The following is an 18,670-nucleotide window of genomic DNA, read 5'->3' on the forward strand; positions in this document are numbered from 1 at the left end:
ACGGGCCGTCTCCGGGCCCTAGCCAATCCTGGCGCAGCCAATGCAGCGTCTGCTTTGGCAGAGACACTGCGCAGCCTGAGCCTGAGGGCAGGCATTATAACATTGGGTGCCGCGCGTGGGTGGGTGGCACTGCCGCACTGTGATTGCTCATCGTTAGTGAGAGAACTCGTCCTCCTTGTGCGTACTGCGTAGTGACTCACGGATGAGGCCTGCTACCCTGCGGTGCCCCAGTGTGGTGCTGTGAGGTGTCTGGACTTTGCACTCTGAAACTGAGAGATAACGGCGGGACTGGGCTGGTGGTGCGGTTTCGCCTTCACAACGATCGCAGCTGCCTTAAATTTGATGGCTGCAGTTAGGCGAAGCATGCCTTGAGATGAGGCCCTAGCAGCTGAACTGGTTTGCGGAACGTGCAGCGGGATTTGGGACCGAAGGTCAGAACTAGGTCGCTCCCTGAACAGCTTTGCCCTGGGGCACCTTTAATTACAAAAACGCAATCACAGGCTGTATATTTATGTTTTGTCGAATGAAACAGTCCTGAGCTACCAAGATGCAACACATATTTAAAGTGTTTGATCGTTCCCACATCGGTTATTTAGATGGTTGTGTTTGCCTGCACATTAATGTTGTTTTCCAATCATTTCAATTCGCTTTCGAGATCGTGAGATCCTGAGACGAATAATGGAAGGGTCACTATAGAGGCTTTTCTGCTCGCCGCAGTTGCACATTTTGTATTGCTTTTCCTGGGGGAAAAGTGGAGTTTTATTTTGTGTGTTTGTTTTTTGTTTATTTTAAATGTTTTCAAAAGGAATTAAATCTTACATTTGTTTTCTCCTCCAACTCCGTAGATCCGTATGAAGGTGTGGGATTAGAAAGAGAGTGAGAAAGACACTGGGAGATAAAATAAGACAGAAGGACACAGCCAGAATGATAGAGAAAAATAGAGGCAGGCAGAAGCAGTGTGAGAGAGTGTTGGGGATTAATGTAAAAGTGAGTGCAGCCCGAGAGGCTTTGGGCCATTAGGGGAATGCTAGGCAGAGGGAAGTGGAAATGCATCAAAGTTTAAATGAATGCACTTGATCTGAGGTTTCTTCTCGCACCAGCGAGAAAGCAAAGTAAAAAAATAGCTTTCTGTGCTCAAATGCAGTGTCACAAGGTAAGCAAGCGCAGTCGGTGATGCTAACAAGCGTAGGTGTTCCTGTCATTCTAAGTTATAGTAGTGGAAATTCCTCACTAAGTTTATACCGAACAGCCTGCCCACCTGTGGCTCTGTACTGGACATGTCTTTGGGAGGGATCTTTATTAATGTAATAACTGCACTTTCACCATTGCTATAATAACCTTCCTGCTTTCTCAAATTTGCTTGAAAATGCAACATTTGTCCACTCTTTTTTCAAACCCCCCTTAGGTTGTTCCGTCTCGCTCACTGGGGAGTAGTATGAAAATAATTTTACGCCTACCACTTTCAAATGTCACCAGCCACCACTGGAGTCATGGTAACCTTCACTGTTTTGCATGCGCGGTCCTGCTTTTCTAAGCAGGGTAATAACTGCAGCTCCTTGCACTTACAGTGGCTGCGGATTGCTGTCTTGCTCTCGGCCTCGCTCTCTCCCTCCTTCTCTCTCTGGCTGATTTTTATTTATTTATATACTCACATAAAAAGAATTGCTGCCGTGTTATTTATCAAAAAAAGCCCAGAGCTGCCTGTTCAGTGAAATGAGGCTGCCCCTGGATGACCCATTCATTACCTATTCATTTGGTTTGATGCAATCCTTGCGAGCAAAAATGCAAGCCACCTAACTATACCACATATAAGAACCCTTCCAGATCAAATGGCAGGCAAGGCTCTTTAAACTAGCAATCTGGCTTGTGCAGATAATATAAAATATTTGAAGATCAATTCCGGTGTATGATCAGCAAAACTAAAGATATTATTTTGTTACACTCAATGGAAAATTAAATGCAGTGAATAAAATATGGTCCTGCATCTCATAGGTACAAAGAGCTGGGTGTAATATTTATGCGCCAGCGAACCACATTTAATAACCCCAAAATGGTATTTTGCTCTGGCTGGCTTGTTTCATTGTACACATATCAGCTGCTCTCTGGGTTATAATGAGCCCGTGTGCGGACTCCTGCGATAGTACTACTTACTGCGTGTGGGTCGAGATCAGACATCCTACTATGCAAATACAATGCAAGTGTCCTGCTATTAAAATGCCTAATCGCAAAGCAAAAGTGAACGAACACTCTGCTTAGGCTCTCACAACTGCTACAATGTGCACAATGTCATTACCCCCAGCTAGAAATGAGATAATTAGACAAATTATTGATAGCAGGTGGCACCAAAGGACTCCTGCCACACTCTGTGATCCGCACAGAGAAGCAGCGGCGACTGGTTTAAGCATTGCTCGATCTCAATGTACAGAGACCCACTGTAAGTAACGTCTTGGTCACACACAGGAGGCCACTGAAGCATCTCCCAGGATAGGCTTAGGAAAATGGTGTGAGGTCTGTAAATATACATATAAATCCTTATGCCCCTGCACAGCCACTAAGAATGGCTGGTGAGTTGAACGCCTCTTACAAAGATGTGCACAATGAGTAGTAGGCCCCAGATTCACATTCGGTAGCAGTGAGTTGACGACCTATTCTATTGAGGCCGATAAAATGTGTAAAATTGTGTTGCCTAACAATAACATCTGTTATCCCAGCACAAAAACAGCTTGGGGTATGCTGATATCAACAACACATGATTGCAGATGAGCAATGTTATTGACAGGTAGATGGCTAGCCATCTTCAATCTGGGCAACTAACAATTTATGTTGATTTTCACCTACCCTGGAATGCAGCAGTTCCCATTGCTCACAGAAGCTCCAGAATGTCCTTAAGTTGAGTGACTAAAAGCCACCATCAATCTTGTTCAAGTTCTAAAAATGTGGCTCACTACAAAATAAACATTAAACCTGATTTCCTGATTAAGAGAGCCACAACTACAGAAGCATTGACCTAGTAATGACGTACAGTACTATGGAATTCTCTCTTCGCGTTATTTTTCCCTTCTGCAGACTCTCAGCCAAAGTAGATGGAACGATCAGACATCGTACACACTTCAACTACAAATCATTTTGTCTGCCAAATCCTTCAGAAATCTCTGCTGCATAGAAACCCCTGGAGGTACACTGCAAGTGTCTGTGGAGAAGATCTATTTTTATCATTGTGGTTGTGCACACAGCGTGGTCTGGTCACTATGCCATTTATAATGTGCACTTCTGTCACTGAACACTGGAGTAGGGATTTGTGTTGATATTTTTTTTGAATTTTATCATGAAATACAGAGTAACACCGAAATACTAAAACAATGAATTATTGATAATATTAAATACATATGTTGATGATAAATATGAATCATATTATACATAAATATTAAAATGAATAAATCAGTGAGTAGATATATGGTATAAAGAACATGAGTAAGAACTGGATATTATACATATAATATATAAAATATGAATGAATCTAAATATAAAAGAGAATGACTTTGTACAAGAAAATTAAAATAATTAGATCAGAGCACAAAAATTAAAAAGGGAGGAGAAAATTGATATGAAAAGTGGAAGAAAGAAGAAAAGAAGAGAAAAGAGATAAACTGTAAAGACGATAATAAGAGAACAGTGAGAGATAATAGAGCCAGATGAAGGGAGGGAGGAGAAGGAGGACGGGAGTGGGGGAAATAAATTGATGAAGGATAAAGGAAAGGGAAAAAGAAAAAGAAAAGAAATAGAATTAATATAAAATAATGAATTAGTTAATTCAAGTGTTTGCATTAGGAGAGAGAGTGGAGTTGGCATCAGTGTTAATTTCAGTTTTTAAAAAAGAAGACCAGGTCTGGAGAAATACATCAACTTGATCTTGAAGGTTATAAATCGTGCTCTCATGTAGGCTGTTTTCATCATTGCCACCAGCCATTCTTTCTGAGAGTGTGGAGAAGGAGACTACCAATGACGCAAAATACAGATTTTAGCTGTAGCCAATGCAGTGTGTAGAAGACGTATTTGTGATTTAGAAAGTTTTGGAAAGTGTCGAAAATCATGTAGAAGGATTGTGGCAGGTGTAAATGGTAAGGATAATGGCATTGTGGAATGTAAAGTCTTGCCAACAAAGGACCAAAAGGACCTTGTTGCTGGGCAATCGCAAATGATATGAACTATGTCACAACCAGAGGTGGAACATCTCCAGCAATTGGTGTGTGAAAGCAATCCAGCTTTATGTCACTTAGTTGGTGACCAGTGCCATTCATGAAGGATTTTAAATATACAAAATTTAAGCCTTGCTTCACGAACGCCTTTATGTAATCCCTCCAGTATCTTGTCCCATTCAGAAGCCGTAAATGAAATAGATAAATGAGATTGCCATTTATTTTGGAGAGCATACGAGAGAGATTGTGAAAATAAAGGAGACATAAAGGTTTTATAAAGACCAGAGGTCACTCCTCTAAACTTTCCCCACAGATTTAGGTAAGATAGTATTGGGGACTCCTGCAACACCCAAGGGGGAGATCCCAAGTGTTTCTTCAGACATTGTTGAAGTTGAGAGTATCTAGAGGAGTGTTCTATAGGAAGATTAAATTCCTCATATAATTGAGAAAATGATTTAAAATTTCCGTCATGAAGAAGTTGATCTGGGGAGTAAATACCAGCTGCTTGCCATAAAGGCCAGGATAAAGTGCGACCATTGATACGGATAGCTGAATTGTTCCAAAGAGGAGCCTTAACATGAATACACACGTTTGAGCCTAGTATACGATGCCCCCTTTGCCAAGATTTGTGCATGACTGATAAGATCGGATTCTTGGGATCAGAAGAACTAGTGCCACTACCATATAAAAGAGAAAGATGACGCTCAATGGAAACCCATTGTGGGACATCTTTAGTTCCTGGCAAAAAATAAGAAAATTGGGAGATGTGTAGAGCAAGGGAATAGTGTTCAATGGATGGAAGACCCATACCTCCACATAACTGATGGGCTTTTAATTTTGTTATAGCAAGACGTTGTTTAGCTGAGCCCCATATAAAAATCTTAATCTTAGAATCTATTAATCTAAGGGTAGCTAAAGGAATCTGGAGGGGAAGCATACCTAAAACATAGATGAAACGAGGAAGGGTGACCATTTTGATAGCTTGTACTCTACCCCAAAGAGATAAACCCAGAGCTTTCCACTTATCAAAATCCCTCTGCATTTGAGAAAGTAAAGGAGCTAAGTTATCTGCAACCATATCTTCCAAACCTTTGTTGACCAAAATTCCTAGACATTTAAGATGTGAGGACTGCCAATGAAAAGGGAATCCATGAATCACTGCCCTTGTAGTGCCATTATAAATGGATAACGCTTCACTTTTGTCCCAATTTATTTTGTAACCCGAAAAGGAGGAGAAATCCTTAATAATTTGAAGAAGGGACGGAAGAGATCGAGGAAGATTAGTAAGAGTAAGAAGAATATCATCTGCATATAAATAGATTTTAGAATGTCCAATTGGGAGAGGCACACCTATAATATCATCAGATTGACGGATAGCAGCAGCAAGTGGTTCCATAGCTAAAAGAAAAAGAAGGGGGGACAACGGGCAACCCTGACGTGTTCCCCTCCGTATTGGAAATGCATTGGACAAAAAAACACTGCAATTAACCTGAGCTGAGGGATTGTCATATAATAAACGCACTTTATTGATGAATTGATCACCCAAACCAAATCTATGCATAATGGTAAAAAGGTATTCCCACTCAATGCGGTCAAACGCTTTTTCTGCATCAAGCGAAAGGGCCAAGGTATCTTCTGAAAGATGTTTAGCAGACCACAAGGTGTGGGCCAGGGTGCGGAGATGGTTCTGAGAAGAACGCCCTGGTACAAAGCCTACTTGAGTGAAATGTATTAAAGAAGGCAGTACTTTGCGGAGTCGAGACACCAAGATGCTAGCCAAGATTTTAATATCACAATTTAATAAAGAAATGGGACGATAGCTACCGCACAAAAGAGAGTCTTTGCCAGGTTTAGGTAGTACAGCTATAACTGCTTTATTAGAGAGAGGGCCCAATGATGATTCTTTATCAGCCTCAAGAAATGCAGCATGTAACGTATCAATTATACTATGACCTGCCCATCTATAAAATTCAGCAGGGAAGCCATCCTTCCCAGGAGCTTTATGATAAGGCAGAGCAGTAATGGCTTTAGAGATCTCATCTCTTGTGATTTCACCATCAAGCAGAGCTCTACCATCATCAGAAAGACGTGGAAGACTCACCTTCTCTAAAAAAGAGGACATCTTACCTAGGTCTATTTGACTATCTGGAGTATATAAGGATTGATAAAAGGAGGCAAATTCATTAACTATCTCTTGGGGCCTTGTAAGTATGTCACCTTGAGTCGATCGAATAGCTGGAATAGCCATTGCTGCTTCCCTTTGACGTAATTGTGTAGCTAACAACCTCCCGGCCTTCTCCCCTTGCTCTTAATGTCTTCCTTTCATCCTTTGTAAAGCAAATTCAGCTTTGGATGTAAAGAGACTATTAAGAGACATACGTGCTTGCTCCAATAACTTGTAAGGTAGAATCTGCCGTATATAAACGGTAATAGAGTTGAATATCTCGTTCTAATTCTGTCTGCTTTGCAATATTATGCTTATTGGCAAGTGCTGCATCGCGCATTAGTTGCCCTCTAATAGTGGCTTTAGCCGACGCCCAAACAGTTCTGCTGGAGGTGACAGAACCCTGGTTAATAGAGAGATAGTCCTGTAGATGGGATTGTAACTGAAGTTTACCCTTGGGCGTCCTGTGTCTTTGAATGCTCATACGCCATGGTTTACGCCCTGGCTGGGATAGACCTAAATCTAAAGATAAAAGGACAGGAGAATGATCAGACAAGGCTGCTTCTAGGATACACGATTCCGTGACTAATTGAACCGCTTTGTGCGATATCATAAAATAGTCTAAGCAGGAAAATGTACCATGTGAGGATGAGAAGAACGTATATTCTTTGTCTTGTGGATGACTAAGACGCCAATGATCAACCAAACAGTTATCCAAAAATATGTCATTTAATACCGCTCTATCCGCTGCATTGGCCTTATCAAACGAACCAGTTTTATCTAAAATAGGATCTTGTACCAAATTCCAATCCCCACCAACGAGGTATTGCGAGGCATCAATTTCTGTGAGGAGGCGATTCAATTGAAGGAAAAAATACTTTTTAGTGCAATCGGAGCATAAATAGACCCAAGACAGATGTAAGAATTCCCGATACATAATTTGGCAAATACATATCGACTATCAGGATCTGACCAAGTCTTGGAGATCGTGACTGGAAGTGATCTGCGGATAAGAATTGCAACTCCACATTTGCGGGCAGGATTAGTATCTGTGGGGTCATTTTTGTGAATGCTGCTGTGAATGACCTTCCCCACCCAATCTCTGCAAAGTTTGTCAGATTCAATCTCATCGAGGTGCGTTTCTTGTAATAAAGCTATGTCTACATGTTTGGACTGTAAATAAGAAAGTACCTTCTTCCATTTAATGTAATGAGTGAGGTCATGGACATTCCAAGTAATGGTAGATAAAGGATGAATATTAGCCATGATGGGATACAATTAAAAAGGGATTGGGAATAAATGTATTAGTCAAAAATGGGAAAAATAAGAGGTAGGAATACAATGGGAGCGAATAGGGCTGTATGGGAAGGGAGAGTACTCTGGTTGATAAGAAATAGAAAAGTGTACGAAAATAAGAGTTTTACAGGTTAAGAAAGTTTAGTATATGAAAAGAAAAAGAGAAGAAAAGAAAAAGACTTATGGAGGACAAATGTGATAAAGAAGCAAATAAAGAATATAATAAAGTATTGTATAGAACAATAGAGAAAGATATAAGAAAATGTAAAAGAAGGTTCTTATTGATATATATTAGAGAGATCAAAATGTTCTATGTAATCAGTATATTTCTGGCTGTTAAAATATAAAAGAGAATCAATAAAATTGATATAGATTCGTTACCTACAACTTTTAACTTTTAACCGCGGGTCTGGGCTCACTGGAGCACCACTATGAGTACAGACACCTTAAGGAGGGTGGACAATTAAAATGAATATCAGCCAGGACAATAAATTAGAAAAGCTGTAAAGAGAGTGAAAACTCCTGTGACCCAAATACATATAATAGTATTCGTTAGGAGGATAAGCACATTTCATTAAGAAACATAGATAAGCATTAAACGGGTCTAAAAGCAATAAATGAATGAGACTGAATACCAGAATTTAAAGTAAACTATTAAAATTATCATTCATAAATACAATTCTAATAATATTTACATAATAAACGACATTTGATAACTTAAATTCATAAATAACTATAAGAAAATCATTGGTATTATTTAAGAAAGAATGTCAGCATTGTAAAGATGGATAAAGAGCCTGTTCTTAAAAAGTGAGATAGTAATACATTAAAAGCACATATCATAGCGTATAACATATGACCAATGTGAAATAAAATTATAAATAATGTTTACAATAAAATTCTTTTGATAAAGGGACTGAAATAAGATACATATTAAAATACATAGTAAGTATATCCATAAGGAAAAACACTCAGTAATATATTATAATCATCTATAATAAATATAAGTAGAACTTGTTCATCTTTCTGGCTGAAGAGTAAGATGTAAGTAAACACAAGGAGTAAGCATTAACTGAACTTAAAGAGTCCGGTAAGTTGATAAAACGATATTAACTAAGACCGTAACTATGAGAATAATAAATAGGGACTCATCTCATTCTCCATCTGGAGCAGATTTTAAGGGAGATCTGGACTTATCTCTACGTTGATCTTGTGTGGTAGTAATTACAGACTGCAAGGCGGACGCTTGATCCTCGTGTGTACGTAAAGGTCGCTCTGTTTCTCTACCTCGAGGACGCACATCCCCAAGGTTGCGACGCCTTTTATCTGTCGACTGTTGAGGTTGTGTAGAACTTTGATCAGACTGCTCATGAGAAATATGTTGTACATCCATATCCTGAACTGTTAAACTGTCTAGAAACTGCTGTAAGTCTTCAGGGTTGTAAAAGTCTTGTAATTCACCATTTTTAGTAAGGCGGAAGCGAGCTGGGTCAAACAGGCCATACTTGATATCCAACTTCCGCAGTTGTGGTCGCATAGCTAAGAATAGTTTCCTTCTTTCGTTGGTTTCTCTCGAGAAGTCAGCTGCCATATGTATTTGATGACCATCATAGATGTAAGATCTTTGCGTGCGAGCTGATGTTAGTATCTGTCTGACTTGCTCATGTCTCAGAAAACAACCAATTAGAGGCCGTGGTCGAGAATCCAGGTTTGATCGTGGAGGACCAATACGATGAGCACGTTGGATTTCCAATGGTGGGTCAAAAGTAGTACCAAGTAATTTGGGAAGAATTTTACATAGAAATAACCAAGCATTTTGGCCTTCAATTTTCTCCGGAAATCCAAAGAAGCGAACATTGTCTCTTCTATTGCGATCTTTCAAGTCAACAAGCTTTCTGCGAAGAAGTAGAAAATCCTGGTCCCTGTTTTGTACTGAGTCAAGCCTGTTTTCCACTACAGTTAATCGCCCATCCGTTTTTTGATGGAATTGCGCAATATCCGCTCTAATGGATTTGGTTTCTGTCGTGAGGGAGGAAATGTTATTATCCATTTCTGTCAGACAGCAACTAATAGTTGAAATTTACTGCAAAATACGATTCGTAGTTGCTGCTGACTCAGCGGTTGAGTTGACCAAAGATGAAGTAGGTGGTGTTGGGGGTGAACCTTTAGTAGGCATAGTGCGCAGTTGCTTATGTGTGTCTACAGGAGGAGACAATTTAGAATTTTTGTTGTAATTTTTGTGATTAGACATCTGTAAAATGTGTCCGCAGAGTGTTGAAAAAACCAGACACAAATGAAGCGGTTAACAATCAGATGCAAACAATTGGAGCACGTAGGGGTTAATATGAGGGTGAAAGAGTAAACTAATCACACTTAATCCTGTAGGCTCACGTAAATAAATATTTTAGTCTCTTACCGATAATAATGACAAAAATAATCAGTCACAAATGACAATGTATGGCATCCTATGACATAAAATATTTAGTGTTTGTCACTGAAAAACAACATCAGCATAATAAACTAGTAAGATACAAATTATAAGAAAAAAAGAGCTCAATCTTCTACTGCATTGTGTATAAAATCATTAGACCTTCATAACATGCAATATAAAGCTGACAGTGTGTTCACATCATTGAGCAAAAAAACGCATAATATGCCATAGAAATTCCTCATAAATAATATTTCATAGGCAGAAAGATATTTCCACTGGACAGTGAGTTGGTATTAAGTGAAGATATTGCGCATTACCAACATGAAAGGGGGCTTTGAAATGAAGAGTAACAGTCTATCTGAAAGCATGTTGGAAATGAATGTCACAGGAGAGAAAAAAGTATTAGTTGACCTGTGAACTCCATTCTTGAATTTTACTCTCTTAAGGTGTTGGCAGACGGAGGTTGGAGAATATAAAAAAAAGAAAAAACAGTGAAGAACTTTAACATTTCACACATTAATGGAAGCAAAGGTTGTGTGTGAAGTTTCAATGGAACAGCTGAGTTCCGATACTTCAGAAGTATTTGGTGAAAGAATAATTGTTCCAGTCAGAGATAACCTTGAAAAGGGTCATGTCATTGCAGGAATTAATCACAGAAGCAGAAGGCAAAGATACTTCTTACTGGCTGAGAAATATTGAAGCACTGAACAAAGAGAGCCTTTTTCCACTTTGCCCGATAATAAAACCCTCTTAGGAATGCAGCCAGAGGGGCTCTCCGGTTACGCAAGAGCCGAGGCTTCTAGGACGTGCTTGCTAGAGCTGAAAGTATTTCAGTCAGAATTAACCCTAAAAAGGGTTGTTCGACTCTGAAATTCAGCCACAAGTAAAAGCGCTGCTGTAGGAAGGCATAGCTGTCACAGGGGTGATCCTTGCTGAGGTGTAAAGTGCGCCATCTCCGTCAAGGGTCCTTCTCGCAGTTGAGCCTCACATTCAGGCGGCCATCTTCCTTCGTGGCCAGACCACGCCCCCTGGAGTAGGGATTTGCTCTGTGATTGGACAGTGATTCGGACTCATAATACGACTGAATGCTGAGAAATACACTAGATGTCAATCCTGGGTCTGAAAAGAAGCCTCAAAGAGAACCTCTGATTTCATCACAAGCTGGCTATTTTATTTCCAACTATCTCTATTACAGTGTAGTATTTACACACTACAGAACTTGCCACTGCAGATCTTCATCACTAGGAGCAGCTCGATGAGGAAGTTTGAGATATCACACATTTAAACACAAAAAGAGACACTTGCTTTCTGAAGATGGCCTGAATAACTCCCGTGACGTAAAACTCTCAAACCAGTGAAGCGCCTTCTGCTGAGGGCTCTGTGCAGTCTGCAGTCACAGGCTCCCTTCTGACAGGGAAACCCTGATAGATGCTGTTTTAGAGGTTGATGAATCGAGTATCAGTAAGATGGATCGAAATCACTGTTATTTGGGTGCAAGCCTATGGCACTAAGTGCTCTTTAAGTTTGTGTATGAAGATATTGGTCTTACACAGACCATAACGCATTACCTACTGATTATCCTTTAAAACAAACTGTACATTGTGTTCCTACATTTTATTAAATTGTTCAAGTATTTGATTTGCAGTCAGGTTTTTCTAATTGTGTAGCGCTAGTGAATAAAAAACAATATTCTGTCAAATTTCTGTTTAACATAAGTATGTAAATTAAAAACAATTTGAGCAGATCACAGGTGGTTTGTGTTGCCTACTACTTTAATACATGAAAGCTACTGAAACAAAAAATATTGCTCCAGCTAACAACCAACAACCAAACTGTGCAGTGTAGGATGTGAAGAAAACGTGAGAAGTGGATGTGAAAAGAGAAAACCAGCAGTGCTATTCTACAGCAAAAGTAAGGATATGTCCACACAAACAACACAATAAAATCCGAACCACCTTACCCATAAAAACAAAAAGATAATACACGTAAGATCAGAAATGAAGGGCGACACACCACTCTCCTGAATAGTAAAACACACTACAAACATGGGCCGCTATTGTCTCAAATAGTTGGCGTCATTTAAAAATACATTTGCATTTTCCACACCAAAACCAAATAGGGGTCAGCCACCTTGGGGGTTTGTCTAGAAACAATGGCCGGCTTCACTGGCACGCCGCGTCATTTGATTAGCCATGCAAATTGGACTAATGGCAGGCTGTGACACGCAAGCGGTAATCTGAGAAATGCCAACTTGATGATCACCCAAACAGAAGCTAGCATTATAGGTGCGGGCCCGGCGTCCTGGCTGCCACCTGCCCCCGATTGGCCCAGCCTTAGAAGCGCCGAGAGGCCTTATCCTCTCCCTTTAATATTGAAGAGGCGAATCCTCTTCACCTGCGCGCGCAGGCCGCTTTTCCATCAAAGCTCCGTAGACTCCAGAAACAAAATCAATGTATGCATGTTCAGAGCAGTTTTCAGGGTTTTGTTAGACAAATCTTTCAAACGGGAGCTAGTTTAATGCTATTAAGCTGTGCTTCGATCTGCGTAATTGTTGGTTGTAGTAAGTGGTGTAAGTATTATATTGTAGTTAAAATTAGTTAGGATAACACTTATTTCGCTGCGTCTACATCCGAGTTAAAACAATCCCCCATTTACAACAAGCATTGGCCGCGCAACACGGGAAGCTTTAGTAATGTAAAAAAAAACTAAAAAAACCACGCTAGTGATGCGCGCGCGCAGCAGCACGAAAAAGTTAAAGTGATCGCACTGAAAGGGAGGCAGATGGCGGATGCACGCGTGCATGCTCACGTGAACGCAAGCGCTAGGCCACCAGGCAGCACTTTGAAAACCCCGATACTAAATGTCTCGCAGAGCAGTGCATGCGCTGGCTCAGCAAGACCTAAAAAACGGGATGTGTTGGAATACTGAATAGGGCTCTGATTAGGTGTGATTTCTTGCGTCATCAAATTCCCAATTTCAACAAAAATTGTGGTCCAGAATGTAAACAATCTGGGACAAATAAACATTATGTAAAGCCAGCTCCCAACTTCTAACCTGCTTCTGAAGCATGCCGATTAAACTCCGCCATACACTTTTTTTTTAATCTGGCATATAGTATAACATCATTTCCAATAAAAAAGCCATTAATTTGAAATTAGCTGCACAATTTGCTTTCATACTGCACCGATTATAGTTGTACCATTGCGATAGAGTTATTTCACAGCCAGTAGTAGAAGCAATCTTGCTTATGTGGTTAGATAATAATTTAGGACCTAGGTTCCGGAGTAGAACTTGATGCCAATTTCCAACTCCTATTAAATGTGCAATAAAAAAGGCCCCACAGACTTCGTCCGTTAGCTTATTCGTATCCGACGGATAGCCAGAGCAAAAATGCTTTATTTGGGTATAGCTAAAAGAAAAAGTGTAGGGCTAATTAGAGGATTATTCCTCCTTAATGTTGGCAATGCAGTAAATTGATTGTTGTAAAAAAAATGAGTAAGCCTCCGAAAGCCCAAGGTAGCTCAGCAGCAAGTATGGACCGACCATGTCGTAGACCCAACCCTGAACAAGAGTCAAGTTTTATTTGAGGGTGTAGACGAGGAAGTTTATGTTCTTGCCAAACCAAATTAAAATGATCGACAATAATTTGGGTGTATTATATATAGTTCTTTTTGGTAATATGGGATCTCTGAAAAGGAAAACAGATCAATTCCGGCAGCTTTTAGCATAATATTCAAATAGTAATTATAATCGCTGGTCAACCTTTTGAATACAGACGTCCGGCAATATAAAAGGGCCACTTGATAATACATTTTAAAAAGAGGGAGTTATAAGCCACCCTCCTTAAGCGTTAATTGGACGGTCAGCAATTTCAACAATGGCTTTTTCCTTTGCCAAATGGAATCGCAAATTGTGGTATCAATAGCTTCAAAAAATGATTTAGGTATGATAACAATTACATTAGATGAAGCAAACAAAAACAGTGGAAGCACATTAATTTTGATCAGCGAAATCTGCCCTATGACCGTGAGGGGAAGCTTTTCCCATTGTTTAAGTAATCCAAAAACCTTAGATAAGGTGGATGCATAATTAAGAATGAATAAATCATTGAATTTTGGAGTAGCTTTAACGCCCAAGTAGCGAATGGGGCGCTCTGTCTGAAACGTCTTGCGCATAGTAGCAGGAAGAATGTCGGAGGCACAGTTGAATAATAGGGCTTCCGACTTTGACTGATTAATCTTATTTCTGCCGATTGCTGTGAATTCAGAAATGTTGCCTAAAGCACGCTGCATATTTGTTTTATCTGCAGCTCGATATAGCACCATATCCTCAGCATATAGTTTGAGCTTCGGTACTCCCAAAATGAGGGGGGGGGGACTAATGCTTCGATCTAGACGAATGATACAGGCTAATGGCTCGATAAATAGAGCAAAAAAAATGGAAGACATTGGGCACCCTTGACAAATGCCCCATCTGATAACAATCTCTCCTGCTGAAATACTATTGATGATTATATTGGCTTTAGCATCATTATATAATGTTTTCAATAATTGCGTAAAGCTAGGCGGCAAGGTGAACAAATGAAGGATTGCATATGAAACTTCCTATTCTACTAAATCAAAAGCTTTTTCTGTTTCCGGCTATACCACAGGAGCCTTAATACTCTGATTTGAGTAAAAATCTGTCACCCGTTGTCAAACTACGGTGTGCGATCTCCTCTGGAGTAAACACTGTGACCTTGTGCCTAGCTCCCATCAAATAATGCCGCCATTCCAAAAATGCACTTTTCACAGCTAACAACTCTTTATCAGCAATGGAGTAGTTACATTCCGGAGGAGTTAATTTCCTTGAGTAATAGGCCACAGGGTGAAGCTGACCAGTATTCTTGTGTTGTTGAGATGGAATGGCGCCGATTGCCACATCCGATGCGTCAGCCTCTACATAGAATGGCTCTCCTGTTCTTGGGTGTAATAAGATGGGGGCCTGAGTGAAGGATTGTTTCAAGAATTGAAAGGCTTCCTCAGTTGTATTGTCCCAAACAAACCTGACCCCTTTCTTCAATAGACTGGTAATTGGGCTCACTTTGTGAGAGAAATCTGGAATAAACCTTCGGTAAAAAATTGAGAATCTGATGAAACTTTGGATCTCTTTTACATTTTTGGGGGAAGGCCAATCTAGAACTGCTCTGACTTTAGTTGAATCCATACTAACCCCTCCCGGGGATAACACGAATCCCAGAAACTCATCTTTTTCCACATGGAAGGCGCATTTCTCCAATTTTACATAGAGATGGTTCTCTAACAGTTTAGTCAAAAGTGATCTGACATGAGAAACGTGCTCTTCCACACTATCAGAGAAAGTTAAAATTTCATCAATATAGACAACTGCCACTCTATCCAAAAATTCTCCCAGGACATCATTGACAAAATGCTGGAACGCAGCTGGAGCATTGCATAACCCGTATGGCATTACTTGGTATTCGAACAAGCCATAGCAGGTTCTGAACGCAGTCTTCCATTCAACCCCAGAAGCAATTCGAATCAAATGATATGCTCCTCGCAGATCCAACTTGGTGTAGATTTGGGCATTTTTTACCTGATCCAACAGGACCGAAATTAAAGGAAGAGGGTAGCGTTTTTTAATTGTCACCTGATTGAGAGCCCTATAGTCAATGCATGCGCGGAGATCTCCATCCTTCTTAGGAATGAAAAATAAAGGAGAGGAAACAGGAGATTGAGAAGGGCGTATAAATCCATTGGCCAGATGTTGATCCAGATAAGTCTTGAGATATTGGTTTTCTGTCTCAGTGAGGGCATAGATTCGACTGCAAGTTAGAATTGCTCCCGGCTCTATCTCAATCTTGCAGTCATAGGGGTGATGAGGGGGGGAGCTTTTCAGCTTCCTGTTTATCAAAAACTGGGGACAAATCTTGGTACTCCGGAGGAATTTCCTTTGTCTCCAAAGTGCAAATCACTGCTGGATAAAGAGCCAAATTTCTAGCAGGAGAATCTTCTAATGAACTTGGTTGCTCACCAAAACAATTTTCCTTGCAAAAAGGGGAATCCATAACCACGGATCTCTTATTCCAATCGATGCGCGGATTGTGTTCAGTCAACCATGGTAGACCAAGGATTGACTGAAACTGCAGCGCATCAATTAAATTAAACGTTATGAACTCCGAATGGCCATTTAAACCAGTTAACTGAACCACTTCAGTCTCATGGGTAATGGGTCCTGAAGACAAATTGGTGCCGTCTACAGCTCTGACTGCCTCCACTAGCTTCTTGTCAACAAAGTTAATTCCAAATTGTCAGGCGTACTTGATGTCGCAGAAGTTTCCTGTTGCCCCAGAATGAGTCATTACAAAGACTCCATTAACTTCTGTCTCACGTAACCTTACTGTGAATGACACCAAGTGAGGAGCAGCAGACTGTAGGGTATTTACTATTTGTTGCGAGACTGGAACCAACTTTGATTCTGCTTCCACCCGTGCAGTTCTACGAGTGAAGCCGACCTTTTACCGCTTGCGACTATTTGGGCTTCTTAGGGCACTCTTTAACAAAATGGCCTGACAATCCACAGTATAGACACAAATGTCCCATCCTTCGACGCTCCTTTCTCTTCTCATTTTGACGCTGACTCAAACGGTGATCTAGCTGTAACACTAAGTTGATGAGCTCTGATATTTCTGTTGGTCTACTAGGGATTTGATCCAACGCACCTTTTAATTCATCTTTCAATCCTCTGTAAAAAATTGCAGCCCTTTTTTCCTCTGGCCAATTTGTTTCGACAATTAATTTATTGAAATGAGCCAGATAACATATCAAATCACGATTCCCTTGTTTGAGTTTAAAAAGTTCATTATCAGTTGCTTGGGATGCAGATCGACGATTAAATATTCGTGAGAATTCTACCTTAAAGTCTTCAAAATTATATAATATCGGATCATTTCGGGTGACCAAGGACATCGACCACGCAGCTGCATCACCATTCAGATACGACAGTATACATGCCGCTTTGGACTGGAAATGTAAAGAACACTGGGTTAAAAATATTTGCGCCTTTTGAGGGTCTCCTCCATATCTTTCTGGGGACGCCAAAGGGATGATAGGTGAAATGGCATGAATGACCTGTGTTGAAATGTCTGAGGGGGAGGAAGAAGGGTTCGAACCATGAATTCCATTAAAGACTGAACTGGAAGCTACAAACTCATCTAACTTCTGTCGGGTTTGAATCGACTCCTGACTCGATCTCCTAACTTCCTCTCTCAAGGATTTATTTTCCTCTAACGTATTATCTAATTGCTTCTGCATATTCTCTAATATGAAGGTCAAGGACTTTAAGTCTATTCCTTCTGCCATACTGCCCAGGAGGAGATCTGTATCCTCAATTAAGAGGCGGGCACTTCAATCTGTCAAACTACGGTGTGCGATCTCCTCAGGAGCAGATGACCTTGCCCCAAATCCTCCCTACTGAAACCAGCGACAGGTGAAGACAACTGCCCCTGACTTCAGTTTGGGGGAAAGGGGAAGTGGAAGACAAAACAAGAGAGACTGCTTGGTGTCTACTTCTTCTTCAACTCCTTCTCACGGAATTTGCTTTCCTGAAAGAATAAACACAACAGTTACTTTTCCCTACTCTATCGAACTAGAAATATAGTAACTCTCTTTCAAACTAATTCTGCAATTTACCTCAATGCAGCCAGAGACTAGCCCCTCTCTGGAATTCCTGTCGATTAATTGCATTATTTGGTCAACTGTACAATCTCTGCCCTTAAGATAGTTGGAGTTAACAAAGGACTAGCCTTTACTTGTCAGGAGAGATCAGTCTTATCATGAAGCTTGCACTTGAATAAGTTAGTGAATGAAATTGCTCATTGTTCAAATGAACTAGTATTCTTTCCGGAAGGAGACTTTGTCTTAGTCTGTATTCAATTCCTGCAAAAACTCAACTGTTCCAATAGTCTTAGCACTTGCAAAATTGTGCCACCACTAAATAGAGTCTTTAACTCAACTAGATTTGTCAAATGTCAATATACTGCTCATTTTGCTTAATTAGAAGGTCTCAAATAGGCAATGTAAATAAACACTCTTACTTGTTGAGCGGGAGACAACCTCTCATCACTGAAGCTGCTCCCTGGGTCTAGAACTCTGATACTTTTTCCCCACGGTTACGACCTCTGGCGACTGGGAGACTGGTGTGTCACCAACTAACAGCTTCCTTGAAGTATTGCCCTTCTGAAGTGTGACTGTGAGATGTTGCCGACAAGGCGCTTTGTTGAGGCAATTTGTAAATATGCGGGTCACTCACAAGAAGCTTAAAACCAAAAATAAGTACTCTGTACTTTCCTGAAATAATGAAGGCTGAAACTCGCTGCAATTATTTTCTGGGTTTCTTGACTGGAAGACGGAGCGTTGGAGAAACGTTTCACACAGAGGATTCTCTCAGTTGAAGTGCGCCGCGCAGCACTCACGCAGGCGCAATAGTGGCTTCAAAGTGTCTCGAGGGAAAAAGACTAGACTGCACACCACTACAGGAAGTGGGAGCGGTCAGGTCATTCCCTAATGAAACGAAACTCCTCAA

At 40.5% G+C, this 18,670-nt stretch overlaps 1 protein-coding gene across 1 annotated transcript in view; it reads left to right on the top strand.

The window, feature by feature from the left end:
* The first annotated feature begins 271 nt into the window (after positions 1-271).
* Positions 272-18,670, top strand: part of SPATC1L (spermatogenesis and centriole associated 1 like) — a 105,662-nt gene continuing 87,263 nt past the window's right edge. The window contains exon 1 of the mRNA XM_085646405.1: positions 272-431. The gene's annotated coding sequence lies outside the window, so the exon portion shown is untranslated. The remainder of the gene's footprint in view (positions 432-18,670) is intronic.

The sequence above is a fragment of the Triturus cristatus genome, chromosome 3_1 (genome assembly GCF_964204655.1).
Source record: "Triturus cristatus chromosome 3_1, aTriCri1.1, whole genome shotgun sequence".
Lineage (NCBI taxonomy): Eukaryota > Metazoa > Chordata > Amphibia > Caudata > Salamandridae > Triturus > Triturus cristatus.